At 40.8% G+C, this 27,679-nt stretch overlaps 1 long non-coding RNA gene across 2 annotated transcripts in view; it reads left to right on the plus strand.

Moving 5' to 3' along the window:
- Positions 1–5,062: 5,062 nt before the first annotated feature.
- LOC140116553 (uncharacterized) overlaps positions 5,063–27,679 on the plus strand; it is a 39,429-nt gene continuing 16,812 nt past the window's right edge. For both annotated transcript variants that reach the window (XR_011852814.1, XR_011852813.1), the window contains exons 1-3: positions 5,063–5,160; positions 21,663–21,722; positions 25,526–25,624. This is a non-coding gene — a long non-coding RNA (uncharacterized lncRNA). The remainder of the gene's footprint in view (positions 5,161–21,662; positions 21,723–25,525; positions 25,625–27,679) is intronic.

The raw sequence follows: 27,679 nt of genomic DNA on the forward strand, positions 1-27,679 counted from the left end.
TAAAGGCAGCAAAGGTAGAGACTGAAAGAAATATTGACAGGGAGAGTAAAAATAATCCCAAATAATTTTTCAAGTATATAAATGATAAGAAACTAAAAACTGAGAGTGTGGGCCCTTTGAATAATAACCTGTGGGTCATGGTGAAGGGAGATGAGGAAAGGGCCAATCTATTAAATGTTTCCTTCTCAACTGTCTATATCGAGTTAAATACCATGGTGGATGACATGATGAGGAATAATGTAAATTCTCTTTGGAATGTCAACAGTTTATCCCAGGAAGAGGTATGGTGCCGCCTCACAACCACTAAAATAGACAAATCAACAGATCCAGATGGCACACACCCCAGGGTACTGCATGAACTATGTACCATGATAGACAGACCATTATTTTTAATATTTGAAAATTCATTAGGGACAGGTTCTGTTCCACAGGACTGGCACATTGCAAATGAGGTGCCAAAATACAAAAAAGGATAAAAAAGTGATCCTGGAAACTACAGTCCTGTAAGTCTTACTTCTGTTGTAGGGAAAATATTTAAGGGGTTTGTTAGAGATGCTATCCTGGAGTATCTAACTGTACATTACCTTATAACCAAGCATGGGTTTATGAAGGATCAGCCTATCAGACTAATCTGATTGTCTTCTATGAGGAGGTAAGTTCCAGACTGGACCTGGGGGAAGCTGTGGATGTTGTATATCTTGACATTCCCAAGGCATTTGATACAGTGCTGCATAAAAGGTTGGTTAATAACATGAGATTGCTGGTACTAGGGGGAAATCTGTGTATCTGGGTAAGCAATTGGCTCAATGAATGAAAACAGAGGGTTGTCATTAATGGCACATTCTAAGATTGGGTTGTAGTAACCAGTGGAGTGCCTCAGGGGTCAGTATTTTTATTAGTGACTTTGTAGGGGGTTTACACAGTCAAATTTCAATATTTGCAGATGATACTAAGCTACATAATGTTATTAATATTGCGGCCGATAGTATAGCATTACAGAGGGATTTGTGGAAGCTTGAGGAATGGGCAGAGAAATGGTTGCTAATGTTTAACGTAGATAAATGTAAATTTATGCACTTGGGCTAAGGAAATAAAAGGTACTATTATGTTTTAAACAGCCAGGCACATAAATGACAATGGCGCAGACATATTTGTTCTGATTATAGTTCCCCCTGATGTCATGGGGGGGGGGGGCAGTAATCGGTTGGCATGACAAGCTCAGGTCTTGGATCTGAGGCTGCATGACATATGCACCATCTAATTCTAAAAAAATAGTAATAAAAAAGTTAAAATAGAAAACAGGTAAAAAACCTAAAAATACAATTCAACTCTCTTTCCATATAACTGATATAAAACATAATAAACAGTAAAAATCACAAACACCTTAGGCATCAACACATCTCAAAATGCCTGATCTATCAAAATATAAAAACTGTTATTGCCAATGGTAAACCCTATAATGGAAAATAGCGCTCAATTGTATGAAACACTACTTTTACACCATTTCACATCATATAAATAATGTGATAAAAAGTCCTCAAAATGATAGCATTGAAAATGTCGGCTTATTTCTCAACAAATGACTCCTCATACAACTCTGTACACCGAAGTATGGTAAGTATGGTATGGTATTTGCATCAGAATATGGTAAAAAAAAAATTGAAAAATGTATAAAAACACAATAAATCCTATATAAATTTGGAATCAATGTGAACATACCTAACAAAAGAATGGAATAGATGTGTTATTTGGAGCACACAGTGAAAATTGTAAAAACAGAACCCACAACCCACAAGAAACGTCATGCAAATGCATTTTTTTTCCAATTTCACCACATTTGTATTTTTTTTCCAGCTTCCCAGTACACGGCTTGGAATAATAAAAAACAGCACTAAGAAGTAAAATTTGTTACCCAGAAAATAAGCCCAAACACAAATCTGTAAACGGAAAAATTAAAAAGGAATGTATTTTTGACAAGACATGAGGGAAAAGGTCCTTAAGGAGTTAAACTTTACATGGCTCCCTGACAGATTTCAGCTTGGAGACCTCATAGTCACCTGCCACATAGCAGGACCTGAAACATACAAATAATGCCTCTTCTCATCCAACATGAGCATAGGTGTAAAATACTACATGGAGAACCAACTTTACAAAAAAAATTACCAGATAGGTTTAGGTTTACCCTTGCTTTCATTGACAAAATAAATAAATGCAGACTTACCTCTCCCCACTTAATTTCCATTGCTGGCAAAACAGCACATGCTTGCATTAAGTAGCTAAAGTCACAGCTTAAGCCTATGATTGGTTTCAAGGACCCTTTAGTTTTTTTTGTCAGAAAAAAATGGATAATTGTCTGTCCTATGGCACCAATCATGGATGTCAACTCTTTAAATGCTACTAGCATAAAAAATAACTACTTACTGTGAAACAAATAGAAATATGTTGTTTCACACAAAATGTTCAGGTATTACCAATATTCTTGGATGATACTAAGCTCTGTAACTGTACTGAGGCTGTTCTGAGGCTCATAATATAACATTACAGAGGGATTTGTGGAAGCAGGAGGAATAGGCCGAAGCAAAAATATCCCAGGTTATGGGGAAAAATGCTTGATTAATTCTTGTAGGTTGGACCTGATAGACCTGTGTCTTTTTCCAACCTTATATACTACATAATATAAACCCGTCCCGCTGCATGGAAAGGGCTCTTGGGCCAAGACCTCTCCATAGCCGTTAAGTCTTTGATCTGTCGCCATGACAGCCTTGTGTCTTCCGTTTTAACCCATTCATTACAATGTGCTAATCCCCATAGAAGCAAAATCCCCATATACCTCCATACTGTAGTATGGCAGTATAGGATCGATCAGATAACCTAGCGTTAAAGTACCCTAGGCAGTCTGAAAAATAGTAAAAGTAAAAATAAAAAAAGTTAAAAAAATGATAATAAAAAGCCCTCTAAAAATTCAAATCACCCCCCTTTTCCTAGAACTGATATTAATATTAATTAACAGTTAAAATCATAAGCACATTAGGTATCACCACGTCCGAAACAAAATAGTGGTTTTTCACTGTGTTTAACTCCATAACAGAAAATAGCGCCCAAAGTCGAAAATGGTACTTTTTTGCCATTTTGAAAAATATAAAAGAATCAATAAAAAGTGATCAAAAGGTCATACAGTCCTAAAAAGGATAGCATTGAAGACGCCATCAAAAGTCGCAAAAAATGATACCACCTACAGCTTGGTACACCAAAGTATGTAAATGTATGAAAACATTATAAAACCTATAGAAATTTGTAATCCCTGTAATCATGACGACCCAAAGAATAAAGTAGACATGTCATTTGTGGTGCACAGTGAAAGCTGTAAAGTACAAGCCCACAAGAAAACGTAGCAAATGCGTTTTTTCACCATTTTCAATGCATTTAGAATTTTTTTCCCACTTCCCAGTACACGACATGGAATATTAAATACCGTCACTATGAAGTGCAATTTGTTTTGCAGGAAAATTAAAAAGTTGGAAAAATAGAAAAGTTATAGATTTTTGAAGGTGGTGAGTGAAAAATGGAAGTGAAAAAACTAAAAAAGGCCAGGTCATTAAGGGGTTAAATAATGTACTTCATGCGTTCTTTTTTGTTTATAAAATAAAAAACATTATATAAAAATGTAGTTGCTGTATCCAAAATGCCTACTATAAATTTCATAGGATGTAATTAAAAAAAAAATCATGACTTTGTAATGTACAGAATTACATTATCTTTAATTATTAGAAAAGATGAACAACAATTCTAGGTATTCACACTTGGATTCATAGTTATTTGTCACTATTAGAGATGAATTTGAAGATGTATGTCAGCATGACATCATCTTTCATTCTATTCAGCTTTTCATAGATCTAGTCAATGCTTTTACTGTTCTATTAAAATGTTTTCTAACTTCTATGAAAATAATGAACCGAAATTAATGTAACCTCACATATACTACAATACTACTGTCAAATCAAAATTTGTACTTCTAATATATCTAAAGTATTCATTTGTTTGTCTCTGAATCATTTTCATCTTTTAGACATAAGCCAGAATAATGAAAGCTTGATAGAAATGTAATCTACAGCTTCTACATGGCATTTTAATATACGTTAGAAGTATCATAATGATATTTAATGGCCAGATAGCTAGGAAAACATGTCAGAGCATATTGTAGATGTTTCGGGATTGAGAAACTGGACATGGAAAAATAATGGACACAAACAGACCACTCTACCTTGGTAAGGGGATTTGGGTACAAGAATAGGAGATAAGGTAAAATGTGGAATATTTTTATTGAGTCAGTTACAGTGCCAAATATATACCTCTAAGCAAACAGATGTCGACCAGAACTATACCAACTATCTCATTATACAGAGTTTTCACATTAACACTGTATGGGGAGGGCTTATCATTTCTAAATGGGGCAGGTGACTGCTGTATTGTAGAGACACCCACCAATTACACCCACAAGCAAGCACTGAAAGCAAGTGTTAACCTTTTAAGTGCAGCAATACCTTCTTGGATCATATGCCCAATGATTGGTCACTATTATGTGGGAACGGTCCCAAGCCTGCATTGTTTAGCTCCATGCGTTTGTACCAATCCAGGTATAAGGGGGCGGCTGAGGGCACAGGAAGGACAGAGAGGACAGTGAGCCCTAAACTGAGTCCCCCAAAAGACTTACAAGACTTACAAACAAATAACATAGGAAGTGAGGTCAGTGGTCCTGGTCACAATAAATATAGTGTATATGGTACAGAAACAGAGTCCAATAGAGATAGTCAATAGTACAATAGCCAAGATCAATAAACCAGAAATAGAACAGCAATAGCACCGGCAATTCACAAATCTGAGATAAAGTAATATAACCAGCAGGATGTAATGAAACTGGGCAGGTATATAAAGCAGTTGCTGGCGCTCGCCAGCAGCAGACTGGATAAGCTGTCCATCAGACTAGTAACCCTTTGCTGGACAGAGCTGAACTTCAGAAAGCAGGGTGTGGCTCAATCAATCCAAACACAGCAGAAACCTTAGCCACAGTTCACAGGCGGGTCAGTAAAAAGTCTGGGTTCGATTGTGGCATTTGGGCTCAACCCCTTCTGGTAATACCATCGATTAGTGCTGCCACCAATTGTGAGTATTAACTGTTGAAATACCACTGGCAAAGCTACCATTCAGATATTGGGCACCATATTCCCTAGTATTGTCGCTCCACAATGACATTTAAATGCTTTTCTGGTGTTGGCAGATGTTACAGGTTAGGTAAATGTTTGTGTTTGGAATCCTGAACATGGACCCAAAATTAACTTTTAAGGTTTGGGTTCGGCACGAAATGGTGAATATGAGCCTGAAGGGGTATTCTTATTCCTAGTTGTTATGATAACCTGCTATCATTGCAACAGCCTCCAGGAGGCCTTTCCTCAATATACTGCAATGCTATTGTACTGTCCCTGACAATTGTTGTGACTACATGTATTAGAGGCCTTAAGACCCAGTTAGATTTTCTGCTGTATAATCACACTGGATGTGCTAAGCAGTGAGCTCAAATCACATATTTTAAGCAAGTTAACAAGTTAGATAGACCATTGCCTGTAAGCTTCTTAAGAGAATACATTAGTTCATTCTGTGCATTAAGGGTTCCAACCAAGGCTACTACCTCCAATTCTGCAGCTATTCACAAAATCTCTGCTGACTATTATAGTAACCTATATGATCAACTCATTTCTATCTTGCCCCCCATTGTTTCACAGATCAAGTCTGTCATGAGTTAAATGCCCCTATAAACAGTGAAGAAATAGAGTGGGCTACATTCCCTCCAACTGGGCCCAAATACTGTATATCCATGAATCTTTTGGTGGTTTTATTACTTGAAATAGAGAAGGATCCTATCCTAGAATTTTTTTTCCACCCTTCAGAGTTTCAGCATCTATCAGCTATCCACCAACAATAATTTGCAAACTCTGCCACTGAAACTCACTATCACCACCTATAAAGGCAGGGGTGTCCCCAATTCCTGCTCACTCCAGCAACGGAGTCACTTTACTATTAACCCTAATATCTCTGAGTGCAAGTGGGTGACAAAGTAAACCTGTTCACAGGCAACCTTTCATCACCACCATGGCCATCACCAAACCTCTCATCTCCCTTTCACATGACACTTTTTTTAGCCTTCATCCATGCTGGTGAAAAGGCTCCTCAGTGGTGGAGGGATATAGATTTCAGCTGAGGCCCTTTACATGGTGGAAAAATGATCATGGATGCCAGATTTACTGATAAATTTAACGTACCTGAGAATTATTCTCTAGAGATGAGCGAACACTAAAATGCTCGGGTACTCGTTATTCGAGACGAACTTTTCCCGATGCTCGAGTGCTCGTCTCGAATAACGAACCCCATTGAAGTCAATGGGAGACTCGAGCATTTTTCAAGGGGACCAAGGCTCTGCACAGGGAAGCTTGGCCAAACACCTGGGAACCTCAGAAAAGGATGGAAACACCACGGAAATGGACAGGAAACAGCAGGGGCAGCATGCATGGATGCCTCTGAGGCTGCATAATCGCACCATTATGCCAAAATTATGGGCAACAGCATGGCCATGACAGAGTGACAGAATGAAGCTAGATAGCATCTAAAACATCCAATAATTGACCCTGACACTATAGGGGACGGCATGCAGAGGCAGCGGCAGCAGGCTAGAGAGTGTCATGGCGACATACCCTAAATGGACTCAGGCTTCAAACCAATGGGTGGCAGAGAGGAACCAAAGGAGGTGAGCAAGAAGCGCTCAAATAATATCGGTACATGATAAAAGTTTGCCAGTATATTTTGTGGATTACACAGCAGGGTGGCGACAAAGTTAACATGGAAGCCATGAAAACAACCCAAAATTCTGCCTGACACAGCTCGTTTGATAAGGGGACGATGTATGGAGGCAGTGAACTAGTAGTAGATTAAAGGTGCTGCAGTTAAAACTATGTTAGTTGGATCTTGGCATGGAGCTGGCGCTCCGCTGCCAGGCGAGCTTTCGCCAATCCAAGCCCCTGTCTCTAGGCTACTCCCCAAACAGCACTTCTAAGAACCTTTTGTATAAGATCAAGTGTAGTAGCGTTCTTATAAGTTTAGGATATGCCGGGTGAGGGGAATGTAAACAGATGCGCAAGAAGCGCTGAAATAATATCCCTAAATGGTAAAAGTTTGCAAGTATATTTTGGGGATTACACAGCAGGGTGGCGACAAAGTTAACAACTTTGATGTGGAATGCCCTGTAATAGCTCTTGGGCGGTGTGCCTTTTATCGCCTAGGCTCAGCAGTTTCAGCACCGCCTGCTGTCGCTTAGCGACGGCACTGCTGCTGTGCCTAGAGCTACCGACTGATGGCGCCATGCCCACGGATGGTAATTCGGAGGAGGAGGAGGTGGAGGAGGGGTGGGAGGAGGTATAGTAGGCCTTTGAGACCTGGACTGAGGTAGGCCCCGCAATTCTCTGCGTCGGCAGTATATGACCAGCCCCAGGGTCAGACTCGGTCCCAGCCTGCACCAAGTTAAGTGTAGTAGCGTTCTTATAAGTTTGGGATATGGCGGGTGAGGGGAATGTAAACAGATGCGCAAGAAGCGCATGATGCGCATGGAGCTGGCGTTCCGCTGCCAGGCGAGCTTTCGCCAATCCAAGCCCCTGTCTCTAGGCTACTCCCCAAACAGCACTTCTAAGAACCTTTTGTATAAGATCAAGTGTAGTAGCGTTCTTATAAGTTTAGGATATGCCGGGTGAGGGGAATGTAAACAGATGCGCAAGAAGCGCTGAAATAATATCCCTAAATGGTAAAAGTTTGCCAGTATATTTTGGGGATTACACAGCAGGGTGGCGACAAAGTTAACAACTTTGATGTGGAATCCATGAAAACAACCCAAATTTCTGCCTGACACACCTCGTTTGATAAAGGGACGATGTATGGAGGCAGCTATATGGACGACTTTTGGAGGTAGCAATGGAGACAACGTGTGGAGGCTGCTATGGAGACAATTTAATTTGGATAGTGCCTGTATGTGGGAGTCCCAAACATTTTTCAAACCAGAGGAGCAGGTAGGTGGCCCTCCAGTAAAATGGGATAGATTGAGTGCCTGTATGTGGCAGTCCCAAAAATGTTTCAAACCAGAGGAGCAGGTAGGTGGCCCTCCAGTAAAATGGAATAGATTGAGTGCCTGTATGTGGCAGTCCCAAAAATTGTTCAAACCAGAGGAGCAGGTAGGTGGCCCTGCAGTAAAATGGAATAGATTGAGTGCCTGTATGTGGCAGTCCCAAAAATGTTTCAAACCAGAGGAGCAGGTAGGTGGCCCTCCAGTAAAATGGAATAGATTGAGTGCCTGTATGTGGCAGTCCCAAAAATTGTTCAAACCAGAGGAGCAGGTAGGTGGCCCTGCAGTAAAATGGAATAGATTGAGTGCCTGTATGTGGCAGTCCCAAAAATTGTTCAAACCAGAGGAGCAGGTAGGTGGCCCTGCAGTAAAATGGAATAGATTGAGTGCCTGTATGTGGCAGTCCCAAAAATTGTTCAAACCAGAGGAGCAGGTAGGTGGCCCTGCAGTAAAATGGAATAGATTGAGTGCCTGTATGTGGCAGTCCCAAAAATTGTTCAAACCAGAGGAGCAGGTAGGTGGCCCTGCAGTAAAATGGAATAGATTGAGTGCCTGTATGTGGCAGTCCCAAAAATGTTTCAAACCAGAGGAGCAGGTAGGTGGCCCTCCAGTAAAATGGAATAGATTGAGTGCCTGTATGTGGCAGTCCCAAAAATTGTTCAAACCAGAGGAGCAGGTAGGTGGCCCTGCAGTAAAATGGAATAGATTGAGTGCCTGTATGTGGCAGTCCCAAAAATGTTTCAAACCAGAGGAGCAGGTAGGTGGCCCTCCAGTAAAATGGAATAGATTGAGTGCCTGTATGTGGCAGTCCCAAAAATTGTTCAAACCAGAGGAGCAGGTAGGTGGCCCTGCAGTAAAATGGAATAGATTGAGTGCCTGTATGTGGCAGTCCCAAAAATTGTTCAAACCAGAGGAGCAGGTAGGTGGCCCTGCAGTAAAATGGAATAGATTGAGTGCCTGTATGTGGCAGTCCCAAAAATGTTTCAAACCAGAGGAGCAGGTAGGTGGCCCTCCAGTAAAATGGAATAGATTGAGTGCCTGTATGTGGCAGTCCCAAAAATTGTTCAAACCAGAGGAGCAGGTAGGTGGCCCTGCAGTAAAATGGAATAGATTGAGTGCCTGTATGCGGCAGTCCCAAAAATTTTTTAAAACAGAGGACCGGGTAGGTGGCCCTCCAGAAAAATGGAATAGATTGAGTGCCTGTATGTGGCACTCACAAAAATTGTTTCAAACAGAGGACCGGGTAGGTGGCCCTCCAGAAAAATTAAATGCATAAAGTACTATAGGTAGAGCCAGTGGGCCCTGTCAAAAAATAGCCAGTTTCCTCTGCTTTACTGTACAAAGAGCAGGAGAAGGAGGAAAATGAGGAGGAGGAGGAGGAGTGGATAAATTATTCAGGTTGAGCTTCCTTCACCTGCTGGAGATTGGAAATTAGGAGAAATCCATGCTTTATTCATCTTGATAAGCGTCAGCCTGTCAGCGCTGTCAGTCGACAGGCGTGTACGCTTATCGGTGATGATGCCACCAGCTGCACTGAAAACCCGCTCGGACAAGACGCTAGCGGCAGGGCAGGCAAGAACCTCCAAGGCGTAGAGCGCCAGTTCGTGCCACATGTCCAGCTTTGAAACCCAGTAGTTGTAGGGAGCTGTGTGATCATTTAGGACGATGGTATGGTCAGCTACGTACTCCCTCACCATCTTTCTGTAAAGATCAGCCCTACTCTGCCGAGACTGGGGACAGGTGACAGTGTCTTGCTGGGGTGACATAAAGCTGGCAAAAGCCTTGTAAAGCGTACCCTTGCCAGTGCTGGACAAGCTGCCTGCTCGCCTACTCTCCCTCGCTACTTGTCCCGCAGAACTACGCACTCTGCCGCTAGCGCTGTCAGAAGGGAAATACTGTTTCAGCTTGTGCACCAGGGCCTGCTGGTATTCATGCATTCTCACACTCCTTTCCTCTCCAGGGATGAGAGTGGGAAGATTTTGCTTGTACCGTGGGTCCAGGAGAGTGAACACCCAGTAATCGGTGCTGGAATAAATTCTTTGAACGCGAGGGTCACGGGATAGGCAGCCTAGCATGAAATCTGCCATATGCGCCAGAGTACCAACGCGTAAGAATTCACTCCCCTCACTGGCCTGACTGTCCATTTCCTCCTCCTCCAACTCCTCCAACTCCTCTTCTTCTGCCCATACACGCTGAACAGTGAAGGACTCAACAATGGTCCCCTCTTGTGTCTCGCCAACATTCTCCTCCTCTTCCTCCTCATCCTCCTCCACCTCCACCTCCTCCGATATGCGCTGAGAAACAGACCTCAGGGTGCTTTGGCTATCAACAAGGGAATATTCTTCCCCCGTCTCTTGTGACGAGCGCAAAGCTTCCGACTTCATGCTGACCAGAGAGTTTTTCAACAGGCCAAGCAGCGGGATGGTGAGGCTGATGATGGCGGCATCGCCACTGACCATCTGTGTTGACTCCTCAAAGTTACTCAGCACCTGACAGATATCAGACATCCACGTCCACTCCTCATTGTAGACTTGAGGAAGCTGACTGACCTGACTACCAGTTCTGGTGGAAGTTGACATCTGGCAGTCTACAATCGCTCTGCGCTGCTGGTAAACTCTGGATAACATGGTCAGTGTTGAATTCCACCTCGTGGGCACGTCGCACAACAGTCGGTGAGCGGGCAGTTGGAGGCGGCGCTGCGCTGCCCTGAGAGTGGCAGCATCTGGGCTGGACTTCCTGAAATGCGCACAGATGCGGCGCACCTTCGTGAGCAAATCAGACAGATTGGGGTATGTCTTGAGGAAACGCTGCACTATCAGATTTAACACATGGGCCAGGCATGGCACATGTGTCAGTCTGCCGAGTTGCAGAGCCGCCACCAGGTTACGGCCGTTGTCACACACAACCATTCCCGGCTTGAGGTTCAGCGGTGCCAGCCACAGATCAGTCTGCGCCGTGATGCCCTGTAATAGCTCTTGGGCGGTGTGCCTTTTGTCGCCTAGGCTCAGCAGTTTGAGCACCGCCTGCTGTCGCTTAGCGACGGCACTGCTGCTGTGCCTAGAGCTACCGACTGATGGCGCCGTGCCCACGGATGGTAGTTCGGAGGAGGAGGTGGAGGAGGGGTGGGAGGAGGAGGAGGCATAGTAGGCCTGAAACACCTGGACCGAGGTAGGCCCCGCAATCCTCGGCGTCGGCAGTATATGAGCAGCCCCAGGGTCAGACTCGGTCCCAGCCTCCACCAAGTTAACCCAATGTGCCGTCAGCGATATATAGTGGCCCTGCCCGGCAGCACTCGTCCACGTGTCCGTGGTCAGGTGGACCTTGTCAGAAACGGCGTTGGTCAGGGCACGGATGATGTTGTCTGACACGTGCTGGTGCAGGGCTGGGACGGCACATCGGGAAAAGTAGTGGCGGCTGGGGACCGAATACCGAGGGGCGGCCGCCGCCATGAGGTTGCGAAAGGCCTCGGTCTCTACTAGCCTATAGGGCAGCATCTCCAGGCTAAGCAATCTGGAGATGTGCACATTAAGGGCTTGGGCGTGCGGGTGGGTTGCACTATATTTGCGTTTCCGCTCCAGCGTCTGGGGTATGGAGAGCTGAACGCTGGTGGATGCTGTGGAGGATCGTGGAGGCGACGATGGGGTTTTTGTGGCAGGGTCCTGGGCAGGGGGCTGACTAGCAGCTGACACAGGGGAAGGAGCAGTGGTGTGCACGGCCGGAGGTGAACGGGCTTGTTGCCACTGAGTGGGGTGCTTAGCATTCATATGCCTGCGCATACTGGTGGTAGTTAAGCTAGTAGTGGTGGAACCCCTGCTGAGCCTGGTTTGGCAAATGTTGCACACCACAGTCCGTCGGTCATCCGGTGTTTCCTTAAAGAACCTCCACACTTCTGAAGATCTAGCCCTCGCCGCAAGAGCCCTCACCACGGGAGCTTCACTAGTTGACAGTGGCGCTGATGCACCAGCTCTGGCCCTGCCTCTCCGTCTGGCCCCACCACTGCCTCTTCCAACCTGTTCAGGTCGAGGACTCTCCTCCGTCTCAGAAGCACTGTGTTCACCCGGCCTCTCAACCCAGCTTGGGTCTGTCACCTCATCATCCTCCGATCCCTCAGTCTGCTCCCCCCTCGGACTTCCTGCCCTGACAACAACTTCCCCACTGTCTGACAACCGTGTCTCCTCATCGTCGGACACCTCTTTACACACTTCCACTACGTCAAGAAGGTCATCATCACCCACAGACTGTGACTGGTGGAAAACCTGGGCATCGGAAAATTGCTCAGCAGCAACCGGACAAGTGGTTTGTGACTGTGGGAAGGGTCCAGAAAACAGTTCCTCAGAGTATGCCGGTTCAAATGCCAAATTTTCCTGGGAGGGGGCAGACTGGGGGGGAGGAGGCTGAGGTGCAGGAGCTGGAGGAGTGGCGATTTCGGTGACATGGGTGGACTGCGTGGAAGACTGACTGGTGGTGGACAAATTGCTCGAAGCATTGTCAGCAATCCACGACATCACCTGTTCGCACTGTTCTGGCCTCAACAGTGCTCTACCACGAGTCCCAGTAACTTCAGACATGAACCTAGGGAGTGTAGCTCTGCGGCGTTCCCCTGCTCCCTCATCAGCAGGTGGTGTCTCACCCCGCCCAGGACCACGGCCTCTGACCCCTGCAGTAGTTGGACGCCCACGTCCCCGCCCTCGTCCTCTACCCCTAGCCCTCGGGTTAAACATTTTTAAAATGAGAGTTATAACTTTATTTTTTTTTTTACTTTTTTTTGTTTTTTTTTGTGTGTTTTTTTTTTGTGTTTTTTGTTTTTTTTTTAGTTTTTAAAACCAAACAATGCTATCCTATTGCTATGGCTATTTTCTAGCCAAGTATCAAAGGAAGCACAGTACTATGCCAGATGAGATGACACTGAGTTATTGCCTAATAGAAATCCAACCCCTACTGAATTTTGCCACTTCGGCCTTTGCTATGGATATGTGCGCCACTAAGCGCAGAACACAGCGGTCGCAAGTCCCACTACAAATTGCTCAGAATTGGCAAGTACATGCACTGCAGAAACTACAGCCACCAGCAGATCAACCAGAAATCAAATATATAGAACGCTACTGTAGGCTTCAAGAAGCTGTTTGTATTCTCCTATGGCTATTTTCTAGCCAAGTATCAAAGGAAGCACAGTACTATGCCAGATGAGATGACACTGAGTTATTGCCTAATAGAAATCCAACCCCTACTGAATTTTGCCACTTCGGCCTTTGCTATGGATATGTGCGCCACTAAGCGCAGAACACAGCGGTCGCAAGTCCCACTACAAATTGCTCAGAATTGGCAAGTACATGCACTGCAGAAACTACAGCCACCAGCAGATCAACCAGAAATCAAATATATAGAACGCTACTGTAGGCTTCAAGAAGCTGTTTGTATTCTCCTATGGCTATTTTCTAGCCAAGTATCAAAGGAAGCACAGTACTATGCCAGATGAGATGACACTGAGTTATTGCCTAATAGAAATCCAACCCCTACTGAATTTTGCCACTTCGGCCTTTGCTATGGATATGTGCGCCACTAAGCGCAGAACACAGCGGTCGCAAGTCTCACTACAAATTGCTCAGAATTGGCAAGTACATGCACTGCAGAAACTACAGCCACCAGCAGATCAACCAGAAATCAAATATATAGAACGCTACTGTAGGCTTCAAGATCAAGAAGCTGTTTGTATTCTCCTATGGCTATTTTCTAGCCAAGTATCAAAGGAAGCACAGTACTATGCCGGATGAGATGACACTGAGTTATTGCCTAATAGAAATCCAACCCCTACTGAATTTTGCCACTTCGGCCTTTGCTATGGATATGTGCGCCACTAAGCGCAGAACACAGCGGTCGCAAGTCCCACTACAAATTGCTCAGAATTGGCAAGTACATGCACTGCAGAAACTACAGCCACCAGCAGATCAACCAGAAATCAAATATATAGAACGCTACTGTAGGCTTCAAGAAGCTGTTTGTATTCTCCTATGGCTATTTTCTAGCCAAGTATCAAAGGAAGCACAGTACTATGCCAGATGAGATGACACTGAGTTATTGCCTAATAGAAATCCAACCCCTACTGAATTTTGCCACTTCGGCCTTTGCTATGGATATGTGCGCCACTAAGCGCAGAACACAGCGGTCGCAAGTCCCACTACAAATTGCTCAGAATTGGCAAGTACATGCACTGCAGAAACTACAGCCACCAGCAGATCAACCAGAAATCAAATATATAGAACGCTACTGTAGGCTTCAAGAAGCTGTTTGTATTCTCCTATGGCTATTTTCTAGCCAAGTATCAAAGGAAGCACAGTACTATGCCAGATGAGATGACACTGAGTTATTGCCTAATAGAAATCCAACCCCTACTGAATTTTGCCACTTCGGCCTTTGCTATGGATATGTGCGCCACTAAGCGCAGAACACAGCGGTCGCAAATCTCACTACAAATTGCTCAGAATTGGCAAGTACATGCACTGCAGAAACTACAGCCACCAGCAGATCAACCAGAAATCAAATATATAGAACGCTACTGTAGGCTTCAAGAAGCTGTTTGTATTCTCCTATGGCTATTTTCTAGCCAAGTATCAAAGGAAGCACAGTACTATGCCAGATGAGATGACACTGAGTTATTGCCTAATAGAAATCCAACCCCTACTTAACTTTGCCACTTCAGCCTTTGCTATGGATATGTGCGCCACTAAGCGCAGAACACAGCGGTCGCAAGTCTCACTACAAATTGCTCAGAATTGGCAAGTACATGCACTGCAGAAACTACAGCCACCAGCAGATCAACCAGAAATCAAATATATAGAACGCTACTGTAGGCTTCAAGAAGCTGTTTGTATTCTCCTATGGCTATTTTCTAGCCAAGTATCAAAGGAAGCACAGTACTATGCCAGATGAGATGACACTGAGTTATTGCCTAATAGAAATCCAACCCCTACTGAATTTTGCCACTTCGGCCTTTGCTATGGATATGTGCGCCACTAAGCGCAGAACACAGCGGTCGCAAGTCTCACTACAAATTGCTCAGAATTGGCAAGTACATGCACTGCAGAAACTACAGCCACCAGCAGATCAACCAGAAATCAAATATATAGAACGCTACTGTAGGCTTCAAGAAGCTGTTTGTATTCTCCTATGGCTATTTTCTAGCCAAGTATCAAAGGAAGCACAGTACTATGCCAGATGAGATGACACTGAGTTATTGCCTAATAGAAATCCAACCCCTACTTAATTTTGCCACTTCAGCCTTTGCTATGGATATGTGCGCCACTAAGCGCAGAACACAGCGGTCGCAAGTCTCACTACAAATTGCTCAGAATTGGCAAGTACATGCACTGCAGAAACTACAGCCACCAGCAGATCAACCAGAAATCAAATATATAGAACGCTACTGTAGGCTTCAAGAAGCTGTTTGTATTCTCCTATGGCTATTTTCTAGCCAAGTATCAAAGGAAGCACAGTACTATGCCAGATGAGATGACACTGAGTTATTGCCTAATAGAAATCCAACCCCTACTGAATTTTGCCACTTCAGCCTTTGCTATGGATATGTGCGCCACTAAGCGCAGAACACAGCGGTCGCAAGTCTCACTACAAATTGCTCAGAATTGGCAAGTACATGCACTGCAGAAACTACAGCCACCAGCAGATCAACCAGAAATCAAATATATAGAACGCTACTGTAGGCTTCAAGAAGCTGTTTGTATTCTCCTATGGCTATTTTCTAGCCAAGTATCAAAGGAAGCACAGTACTATGCCAGATGAGATGACACTGAGTTATTGCCTAATAGAAATCCAACCCCTACTGAATTTTCCCACTTCGGTCTTTGCTATGGATATGTGTGCCACTAAGAGCTAAACACAACGGTAGCAAGTCCCCCTGCTAATTCCTCACAAAATGGTAAAAGATGCAAATTAAAATAAAAAAATTATAACGTTATTGTAGCCCTAAGAAGGGCTGTTGGGTTCTTTGAGAATCACTCCTGCCTAACAGTAAGCTAATAGAACACCCTAATGCTTTCCCTGAGCAGCAGCAGCTCTCTCCCTAGCGGCATCCAGAGACAGAATGATCCGAGCAGCGCGGCCAGCGGCTAGTCTATCCCAGGGTCACCTGATCTGGCCAGCCAACCACTGCTATCGACGTGTAAGGGTACCACGTCATGCTGGGTGGAGTGCAGAGTCTCCTGGCTTGTGATTGGCTCTGTTTCTGGCCGCCAAAAAGCAAAACGGCGGGAGCTGCCATTTTCTCGAGCGGGCGAAGTATTCGTCCGAGTAACGAGCAGTTTCGAGTACCCTAATGCTCGACCGAGCATCAAGCTCGGACGAGCATGTTCGCTCATCTCTATTATTCTCCTTACTCCAGATATCACATTTCACTCTCATTGTCACTCCTGACTCTACAGTGTATACGTTGATCTGTAGGAATGATGTTATGTCCCTTGGACTAATATCTAGTTTTAATAAACCACCAAGGGATTCAAAACCCCCATTTATGCACTGGGAAATTGATATGGTAGTTCAACTTTCCTTACAATGATGGCAAAATTAAGGCACTACTCTTGCTAAGGTAAATCATCAGATGACTTTGGCTGATACCTTGATTCCGATTCCTCAACAGTCCCTGTTAGCATAATTTTTTCCCTTTAGGCCCAGGAGAGTTGTAACCCCTTTGCCCTTAATCTTTAATTTTCCTGTAGATCTTTTGCCTACTGTTTAGGAGGTATTTTACCCTCCTCCAGTTATTGTCTTTGTATTGTGTTTCTACTTTTGTATTGTGTTTTTGTATTGAGTTTTTTATCTTAACGCCAAACCATTACATATGTGTGCTTACTTTTGCACACTCTAGCCCACGCACTTCCACTATTTCTAGATATCCACTTTTTCGGGAACTTGGGTGCGTGGTGCCCACCTGTTTTTTTTTATACATTTACAATAAAATACTTTTGACACTAAAATGCCCACTGCATTCCATAGATGCTGTTGTGGTTGACATGAAGGAATTGCAAATTAAAATACCTTCTTCTTCTTATCGGTTACATTTTTTTTCAAGGAATGAGGAGGAAGGAAACAGGGAAGTTCTAAACCAAGAACCAAACAATCAATTATAACTACAAGGCATTGGGCACACAATAAAAAATGAATAGAAGCACAAGGGATCGTGCTGCAGTAAAGAACTGGAGGTACTGACCGAAAATAGAAAAGCAGAAGAATTGGAATGAACTTAAGGTTTTTTTTTAAATTGCATTTTTAGAGATGTTTATTCTTAGAAACACTCAAAGCAGAACATAATGATTTTTGTAAATTCAGTTCAGTGAATCAAAATTAGTGCAAGTTTTGAATATGACAAATCAATTTTATATCTATAACAATATAACATAACAATAATAATAGGCATTATGGGACTGAGAATAAGTAATAAGAAAAAAACAAATGTGAAACATGACATGTCAGCATATGCCAAAGGGAGTCTAGAGGTTATGACCCTTTAGATAGCTTCTCTAGCACAATTTACAATATTGTAGTGGTTAATGAGAAAAAAGGAACCTGCCAAAAAGCAGGTTTATAGGTCATGTAATATTTACAAGTTGTGCGTTTTGTGTGCAAAAACTACTCAGAAAGAAAGAAAAAAAAATCCTTTCCTCTTGCCTATTCCTGGCTGATCATGGTTTCAACTTAAAAGTCCCCCTTTGTATCAGTAAATGTACTTTTCCAAGACTATTTCCTAACATGTTTGCATTTGGCTGTGTTACTTTTCCTCTGTCCAGTTTATCAAAATGTTGCATGTTTTAAAATTGTCTCAGCAGTTTTGGGTTAATGCACATTTTACTGATTTCAGCCAGGAGTCTGATTAAATCATTTTGGATGTGTTTTGTTGTTTTAAACCAGGTTTTGTGCAGGGTCTTTTGCAACTTTTTGTTCAACTTTTCTAAATGATAAGAAACGTAGATCACACTGCAAGCAGCAAGTCAAAGAAAGCTAGCTCACAAAACACATCAAAATGAAAGAAGTGGCACCATTTCTCCAGTGTACTGGAGAAATAGTAGAAAGAAATGTGGAAAAATTAAAACCAAACACAACAGATAAATGGCTTCCAATTGAATGAGCAGACAGTATTTGACTGCATACCTATAAATCTGAATTCATACAAATTTTAACCCTTTTTTCAGTTAGGGTCAAAAGAAAGATGTTATTAGCTCGATTTAAGTACAGGCCACCAGATTTTACCCCAATAAATTACTAACACCCTTAGGTAAGGTATGAAATGTCTTTTTTTTTAGAACTCTCTCTTTTATGTGAAATGTTTCCCATTTACCTATAAAAAAATTTCCTCCAAAGTCATGCGAACACAGGCAGAGATGAGATTTATCACTTTTGGAGGCTGAAGGGCCAATGTGTCACTTTATATGTCCCTTTTTTGTTCTATAGTACCTAGAACCATGCTTTTGGTGTCACTTTAAAGATATCTTTTGGATTGCATCAGGCATGTGGTTCTATGAGCTTCAAAACTAAAGACACAGGTATTGAAAGACATAGTTGGACATAAGAACTGCAGCTATAGACACAATTGCAACCTATTTTTTAACTGTTTGTATCTCCAATACTGTAGCTCAACAAGAACAACAAGCCTGATGCAAAAGATATTATTGGGGTACATTTACTATGGGCTTTGCGCCGCACTTTAGTTGGATTGTGCATGTTCTTCATTGCACAGGTATTTAAGAAGTGTGTGCACCGCGATTGTGTTGCACGTGACCTATTTGAGGCACATCTGTGCTGGCCACCATGTGACATAAATTAGGGGGTGTGATGTTGGATGGTCCGACTGATTCGGACCAAACGTCATATTTAACTTTCAAATTGTGTTGCATGCTGTATGTTAAAGGTGCACCACAAAAAGATAGTCAACTCTGTTGCACCACAATCCGATTGCGTGCAACACAATCCCCAGATAAATACCTGTCACAGCGGCACAAATCCTGAAAACATTGGAAAATCTGATGACAGTGCGATCCGAGGACCCTTAGTAAATAAGCTCCAATGGCCTACAGTTATTAACTTCTTTTGCACCAGTTTTCTGTCTGATTTTGCACTAGAAAGAACATACCAACTGCTTGCATATGTATTAAGAATTGTTTGCACCAGTTTTGTGTTGCAGTTGCACTGTGTCCCACAAGACAGAAAAAATGTGCACTAAAAGGGGTGTTCCAGTGCCCAGTTGGATTGTGCTCTACATTTCTGTATGACGTGTGCAAGTTTTGTGTAGATGTAGATGTAAATTTGTCTACGCCACAATTCTGCACCTAAATACACATAATACAGCTAATTTTATATAAATGTAGCCCATTATTTTTAAGTGTCAGGTTCTGCTATGTAGCAGTTGACTGTTCTCCTTCTTGTTGTGGGTGGTGTTGCCTGAGGCAAGAGGCTTTATAAGCAAAGATAAACTTGACTCATCTTTTTCTTCTCTGATTATTAGGAATATGACCCTTTTTTAAATTATAGATAAACCTTGAACCTCATTTTTGTGCAACTGAGCAATAAATATTATTGGAAGTCTCTGTTACTGATGCTTTTTGATATAAAAAAATTCTTGATAATATTTCTAAAAATCCATCTATGTTAAAAATAAATACCAGAAACTGGTATTTGAGGTTAGGCTAAATTAATTCAATAAGAAAGTAACAAATGGCTGCGACAAATAACCAGAAGCTAATCCTAAAGATGCCTGAAACATATTGATTAAATTCAGCAATATTCTAATATTTCAAAGGCCCAAATCTATAAACAACTAGTTACCAGCGTAGCATATGAATCAATAACAAATAAGGATAAGAATAAATCTCTGCAGAGCCGTATGTAAAAGAGAAAAAAAAGCATTGCACATAAAATATAACATAGGGAATTATCTGTATCTAACAATAAAGATGTGTTCAATTTCTCTGCGTGAAGTCAGCTATGTTTTTGAAGGAGCAATTTTCCTGCAATAAACATTGATATTGAACAGAGGTTAGAAGATTCAATATTTATGGCCAAGTGCAATGCAGATTTTTAAAGATGTCATTGTCTGAGAACCAGTGATTTAATTATTGACTCATACATTTTGATTTAACTGAAATTAATTAAAAAATCAATTGCTATCCCGCTATGACTATGATAAAATATGCTGAGGTGCTTATTGTATTCCATTCCATTGAGATCTTAAGAATTGTTGAAAATAAGGCTTATATTCAGTTTGGAAAAGAGTCATTTCTCACAGGTGTTACATCCATATATTACTATGTATGTCTTTGGCAGATTATGAAAAATTCTACATGTAAACATACATATGTTTTTTGTGGGTTTATAGTGTGTTTTTATATAAATATATAGCATCTATGAATGTTTTTTATATAGGTCTTGAATGACTAAATACCCTCATTTTACAAATAATTTTTAACAAATAATTGCAAATTCATAAAAACTACAAGCGTTTAAAACATCCAAAAGAAATAGTGTATGAGAAGGAATTTTTAATATATAAGACATTTGTTTATCAAATTAAGAGTGATATCTGAGTCTTAAAGCTACTAGAATGTTCAGATCTATTGTATAACCAAATTGTCGGTTCTGACCCTGGGGCTGTTACTGATCCACTATGAATGTACACAGGATGGAACAGGGAAATAGCCAGATCTAGGTATTGCAAATCAGTTCCTATTTACTTGAATGGGATCTCATACTAAATTTCTGGGCTCAGCCACTACACGGAGAATGGATTGTCATCAGCCAGACATTCCTGACCATAAAATGGCTGCAGTTGGAGGGTCATGTGATCTTTATCTGTCCTTGAAAAATCGCCAGGACCTTGATCTTATATTCATGAATACTATCATAAGGTCCTGGCAGGGTGATTGTTGATGGACAGATAAGATTACATGACCCTCCATCTGCAGACATCTTATGGCTATTTACAGTACCTGTTCCATCCTGTGTACATTGATAGTGGATCAGTAGCAGCCTCAGGGTCAGAAGCGACAATGTGATTGTACAATAGATCTGCACATTCTAGTAGCTTTAAAACCACATCAGAGACATTTTATGGTCAGGAATATCCTGCCCACTTACACACATGACAGAAACCATGAGGTAAAATGGCCAACCTCTTTAATATTATTAAGTGATGGAGTTTTCTTCATGATTAGCAGCATTATCATTCATCATTTTATACAGTTTAACACTCTAAAATGTGAATCTAAAACAGTTTCAGCTCATTACAGACAAAATTGTTCTAGTCTCCTTATGGTTTTTAAAATTTAAAAAAATCTAAAATTTTAATCCCCTATTGATGTTTACTTAATAATAATTTTATCTCCTTACTTTGCAATGTTAGTCAGCTTTATTGCTGTTTTTAGTCGGGAACTTTCCAAGAAGACACTTCATGATTCCTCTGTGCTATGGGATGCTGTGTTCTGACAATGTGCTTTGATTGTTATAGGAGAACATGTATCATTGAAAGGGAGGAGGAACTCTGGCTCAAAAGTAAACTTCAATCCAGGTAGGTAAAATCGAAGAGACTTTTATTGAAGATATACAAACAACATGATAAAACGGATTGGCATGGGTAGCGGGAAGGGTCCCTGGAATGCCTACGCGTTTCGGATAAACTCTGTATCCTTATTCATGGCTAGTGAAGGTCAGAATGACTAACTATATATATGGACATCAGAAGGGTCACACCCGCACCGAGGGCCAATCAGCTTGAAGGTGAGGGAGTGATCCGGAAACATTAAAACATGTTAACAAACATGTTTACAAAACTTGTTTACAACACTTGTTTACAAACCATCACATAAATTTTTAAGATAAGAACATAGTTATGCATCATATTGTAAAGAGAGCAAAATACATGTTGATTACATGATGATAAATTCATTGCAGTTTATATCTGACAGATTACATCCAAATGTTTGTTTAAACCATTGGGAACCCGAGTTTCCAGACAAAAAATCCAGTATGTTTCCCTGTTGAACATCTTCTTTTTCCGGTCACCTCCACGCGGCGAACTGGAGATCCTTTCTATGCCCAGGCAGGCTTTGTTTTTAGCGTCAGAGAGATGTCTCCTGATGCGTGTTTTTAGGGCACCGCTCGTACAACCTACGTATTGGACTCTGCAGGTTTCACAGTATATAATGTATACAACATATTTCGTATTACAGTTTATGTTACTATGAATATTGTACTTCTGCTGTGTACACATAGACTGAAAAAAACGTGCTGGAGTAGCATGATTGCAACAAGTGCATTTATTATGGCCACATTTGAAAAAACCTCTTGTGGAAAACCAGTGGTTCCTTTTGATGTCATTTTTTGTAGTAAATAGGCTAGGTGACAAAATACTTCCTAATGTAGGTGCCTTTTTGGAAACAAAACGAATACTGTTGCTGGAAAAACTGGGGATAGAATCATCTGTCTGTAATAGGGGTAAGTATTTTTTAATGATCTTTACAATTTGTGGATATTGGTCACTGTACGAGGTGGAGAAGGTAATGTGGGCATCAGATTTAGTGGTGTTATGACTCTTATTTTTTCTTTTTTTACTGGTCTGTAACAGATCAGTTCTGGGAATGTTATCAACTATGTTAGACGCCCTATGAAGCATCCATGATGGATAACCTCGTTGCTGTAAGTCTTTTTGTACTCGCTGACTGATAGTCAAGAAATCGGAGGGATTTGTACAATTACGTTTAAACCTAATCAGTTCACCAACTGGGATGTTTTTGATGACAAGTGGGGGGTGACATGAGGTGGCTTCCAGAATGGAGTTAGTGGAAGTGGGTTTTACATATGGAGTGATTTTAACCATATCACCACTCCAAAGCGAAATGTCCAGAAAATGCATAGTATGGGAGTTCAAGGACCAGGTAAATTTAAGGTTCATATTATTATTATTTATGAATCTGACAAAGTCCTCAGCTTGATCCTCTGCTCCCTCCCATACCAAGAGCAGGTCATCTATATAACGACCATACCACTTTATATGGGAGAGAAACGGGTTATCGGCTGAAAACAGAAAATCCTCTTCCCATGCAGCCATGTAGATATTGGCCATTGAGGGAGAACATGTATCATTATTTCTGCTAGTCAAATTGTCTAATTTTTGCGACATTTGTCATTTTGCAACTTTTTTGAGACTTTTCACTGCAACTTTTGTTGTCGTATTTCAAGTATGCCTTGGTCTCCACCTTGTGCACTGTGCCTTATGTATCTTTGTTTTCCAGATGTTCTGTGCGACTTTTCACTTATGTATCACTTTTTTGCTTATTTTTGCTACTTTTCAGGCGCAAATCTGTAAATTTTTGCATTTACAATTTTTTTTTAATTTATTGGTTACTTCTATGGGTGAGGTCATATGTAGCATTTTAATTGCCCTTTTTTTGCATTTTGAAACCTATTACAACAGCTGAGGAGAGGTGATTTGCCTAATTACATTACTGTTAACATTTGCGTCTACAAAACACAATATTAACGAAATGTTAATGCATGTGTTTGCGTTTACTATGCGTTTTGTAAATGCAAATGTTAACCATAATGTAATTAGGCAAATTACCTTACCTAAGCTGTTGTAATCGGTTTCAAAATGCAATCAAAACACAACGTGACCGCAGCCGTATATGTTGTCATATACCTGGGGTGTGACTAGAGTGCTTAAAAATGCAGGACACGGCCTCAACTCCCAAATTAACAGTAATGTCCACCCCTGCATATAACCCCATCACATGTCTTGTGTCCATGTGGATTTGAGACATTTGCAACAAAAAGACTCAAAAAGAAGCCAAAATTAGCGCCTGCCAGGATAGGAAAAACATGTATCACAAAATAAAAACATGATCATACATAAGGAGCAAAAAAGACCTGCCACATGTCTCAAAAATTCACCAAAGAAAAAAAAAACTATGATACATGTCCCCCATAAGATGGATATAAAACACAATGGGGGTCATTTATCTTATCTCTGTCTGTTTTGGCTAGTTTTTGCCTGTCCTTTTTCCATCTGCTTCTTTAGTAATTTATCAATCTCACTTTTTCCTTGTGTTAAATGTTTTTTTTCAGATCTCTTTTTGAGGCAAATGTCCCAAAAATGTTGCACAAATGCCTCAAGTCAATTCTTTCCATGTTTTCATTCCAGTTCAATCTGGAGTTTTTTTTAAACAATTTGATAAATGTCATTTACAATGTGTCTTACTAAAAAAAAAAATGTCCGGCGAACATTTCAAAATGTCCCCAAAAAGGCGCAAAAATTGCCATGTCTCAAAAAAGATAGAAAATGCAGATGACCCCCGAATGACACTCTCAGCTCTGCTCCCTGTCCTAATAAATAAAACACACAGTCAGCACTGCTATAAAGACCTTATCTGCTTGTATGTAGTAGAGTATGTCTCTACACACTGCTTGCAGGCAGGAAGTGTCTGTCTCTGAGCTGACCTTGTAATGAAGAGGGGGGGGGGGCAGTCGGCAGAGGGCAGTGCAGTGTGCAGATAAGAGAAGCCATTCATGAGAAGAATCCAACCATAGTCAGAAGATTTACGGTCGTATTCAGGGTGCAACTAAAATTGTATACACCAGGACTCACTGGAACGTGACTCATCAGATTTGCTAAGAATCACTTGGCAAAGTGTTGTGTGAAGCAGAAAACCCTCAAAGTTATGATTACTGACTATGTGCAAAGAATTTAGTTTTTTCCATGGCTTTTATGCCAGAAAACTGGCATAAATGGCAGGATAAATCTGCCCTGCTTTTATTTCTGCATGGGTTGTTTTTCTACTTTTGTTTTAGGATGAAATTCTATTAATGATGAAAAATATTATCATATGGTGTTAATGCAGCTTTATTTTTTAGAGTTTTAGAGCTATATAATTCATTTAGCTTATTTATTGGCCACTACATCCAGAGTCATTTATTACATTAAAATTTATTATGTATACTATTATGTTACCAGTGCTAACAAAATGATGATCTTTGGACTTAAAATCACAATGTGTGGTTTGGATGCTTGCAATGTTTGTCCGATTACACTATTTGGTAGTTTTTCAAAAGAATATGAGAATCAAGGATGCAACACACAATTATCCCTTTCAGGATCATTCCCTCTCTATTTTTGCATAGTTATCTGTGAGACATATTGTACTTCCCAGTGGCACCCATTTATATTCTGTGCCATATACTGAAAAGCTGGAAAATATTTAGTAAAATTGACACTTACCCCATATTTTTTTGTTTTCAGGTTTTGTTTCCATAGCTCTTACTATGCAGTCCAAACATAAATGTAAATATTGTAAATATTCTTCTCATCTTTTACAGCCTGCCTCCTGAATAGATAAAACACACAGCCTGTAGGGAGAGGGTCTACCTGTGATCTCTCGCCATGCATCCTTAACTGCACCTTCATGTGCAATCATGGTAAGGAAAGGAGTTCTATATATTAAGTGTTTTTTTTAATGAATGATTCATGCTGTATTTATTGTTTCTTCTGCTTACTATCCCTTATATTTTTTTACTTTTATATAATGTATTTACTTGAGTTTTTCAGCCCAAGTTTAGTGCGAAAAAAGCCCAGCTCATATACTTAAAGAGAACCTGTCAAGCAAATCCCCCCCCCAAACTAAATATATTTTTATAAACTGCCATTAGAAAGCATTGCTCCTATCCACACATTGTCCTTTTACATGTCTGTAAACTTAAACAATCAGGTCTTAAAGCTGTATGCAAATCACCTGAGAGAGGTCAAATGAGTCATTATCATATTCAAGCCCAACTTTACAAGACTTCCTTTTACCAAATTTTCATTTTACTGGAGTTATTTTGAGTCAAAGCTAGAAGTGGTTTTCAATTCAAATGGAAAATGTAATTGCAGAATTTCTATTACCATTTCCTATTAAATGCATCCCTTTCTTTGGATGTAGCAAAAAAGCATATTTTTTGTTAGTTCTGAATTGAAGAAAGATCTGTGTTTATATACTTTTGACATATGTATAAACCATCACATGTTGTGTTTTTATATTTAAGAGGTTCTATTATGTATAATTTTCTACTATTGTTCCATATTTAGTCTGCTGAATCAATTTAATACAATTATTTTTTATCCAAAATTTTCCTGAATTTGGCCCTGAAGTTTTGACTGAAAAGAGGTCATTAAAATCAGTGTAATTTTATGTTATCATTTGGATTTTAATGTATAATTTCCCAGGCTACCAGTTTTAAATGTCCAACAACCAGTGGGTATATGCTCTTTTATGTACAAATCAAACTTTGGTTCCATTTACACTGTTGAAGATAAATTGTAATTTGGTGGTGGTCCAACTATGCAACTACTGTAATGATCAAAATGAATAAGGTCCCTCGTACCCCTATGTGAATGCAGTAGCAGTTGTTAACTATGGCCAACTATCACTAATCACTAATGCAGTGACAACATGTTTTCACATTCACTGCTGCATTCAAGCTAGGATACAAATAAAACACTACTCATCTTTCAGCATATGACAGGATAGTATCAGATCGGTAATTCGGTAAAACAATAATATGCAGGAACAGCTAGATTTACACAGTTCAAAAACATTCACCCTGGTATTTTTCCTTGGGGTACACTCTGGTGCAACAACCTAAGCATTTACATAGGAATGTATATTCCAAAAGTCTCAATTAAGCAGTGACATAGACAGGACATGGAGGTGCCACTGTCTTTGTCACAGCTGAATAAAACATTTTTGGAGCAAACTATATACTCCATCCTCCTACAGTTAATTATAGTGACATTATCAATAAACCCCACTTTCCAGTTCCCTTGGCCGCTAAACATGCCCATAGAAAAAATAAATGGAATGCAAAAGATAAACATAAGAACAACCACCCCTCCTATACTGCTTCAAAATGTGAAACGGAAGCAGCAAAAATATTGTTAATTTATAAACTCATTAGTGATGTGTTTGACTGTTGTTCATATTAGCAACATCAAAGTCCCATCAAATAAAAATATATCTTTTCTGCAACCTTTTCTTTTCTTTGGTTTACTGTTTGATACATACTTAGGCTTTGTTCACACAGTGTAACACAGCTACGTGCTGTCTTAGCACACTGCTACATCAAATACAAATCATTTTAACAGATCAATTAACACAGCATTATTTTATTACAGACCATGTGAAAATTAGAGCATATCGTAGTTTGACCCAAAATTCAAGAAAAAAAAAGCTATGTGCAGCTGTAAAAACGGTTACCACACAGATACAATTCAGCAGTGAAAAAAAAAAAAATTACAGCCAAGTTATATTTGTGGACATGTAACTCCTTTAGATATAGTGCAATAGTGCATACTACCTGTAAGGGTTTTTTAAAAATAATTATTTTATTACTAAAAACAGGAATCAAAGATTGTTTGCTTTCCAGCCTGATGATGCACATCCTTTTTTGTCCAAATATTGACAGATCCTAGACTCTTTATCCCTTTAATTTGCA

This window comes from Engystomops pustulosus, chromosome 2 (genome assembly GCF_040894005.1).
Source record: "Engystomops pustulosus chromosome 2, aEngPut4.maternal, whole genome shotgun sequence".
Classification (NCBI taxonomy): Eukaryota; Metazoa; Chordata; class Amphibia; order Anura; family Leptodactylidae; genus Engystomops; species Engystomops pustulosus.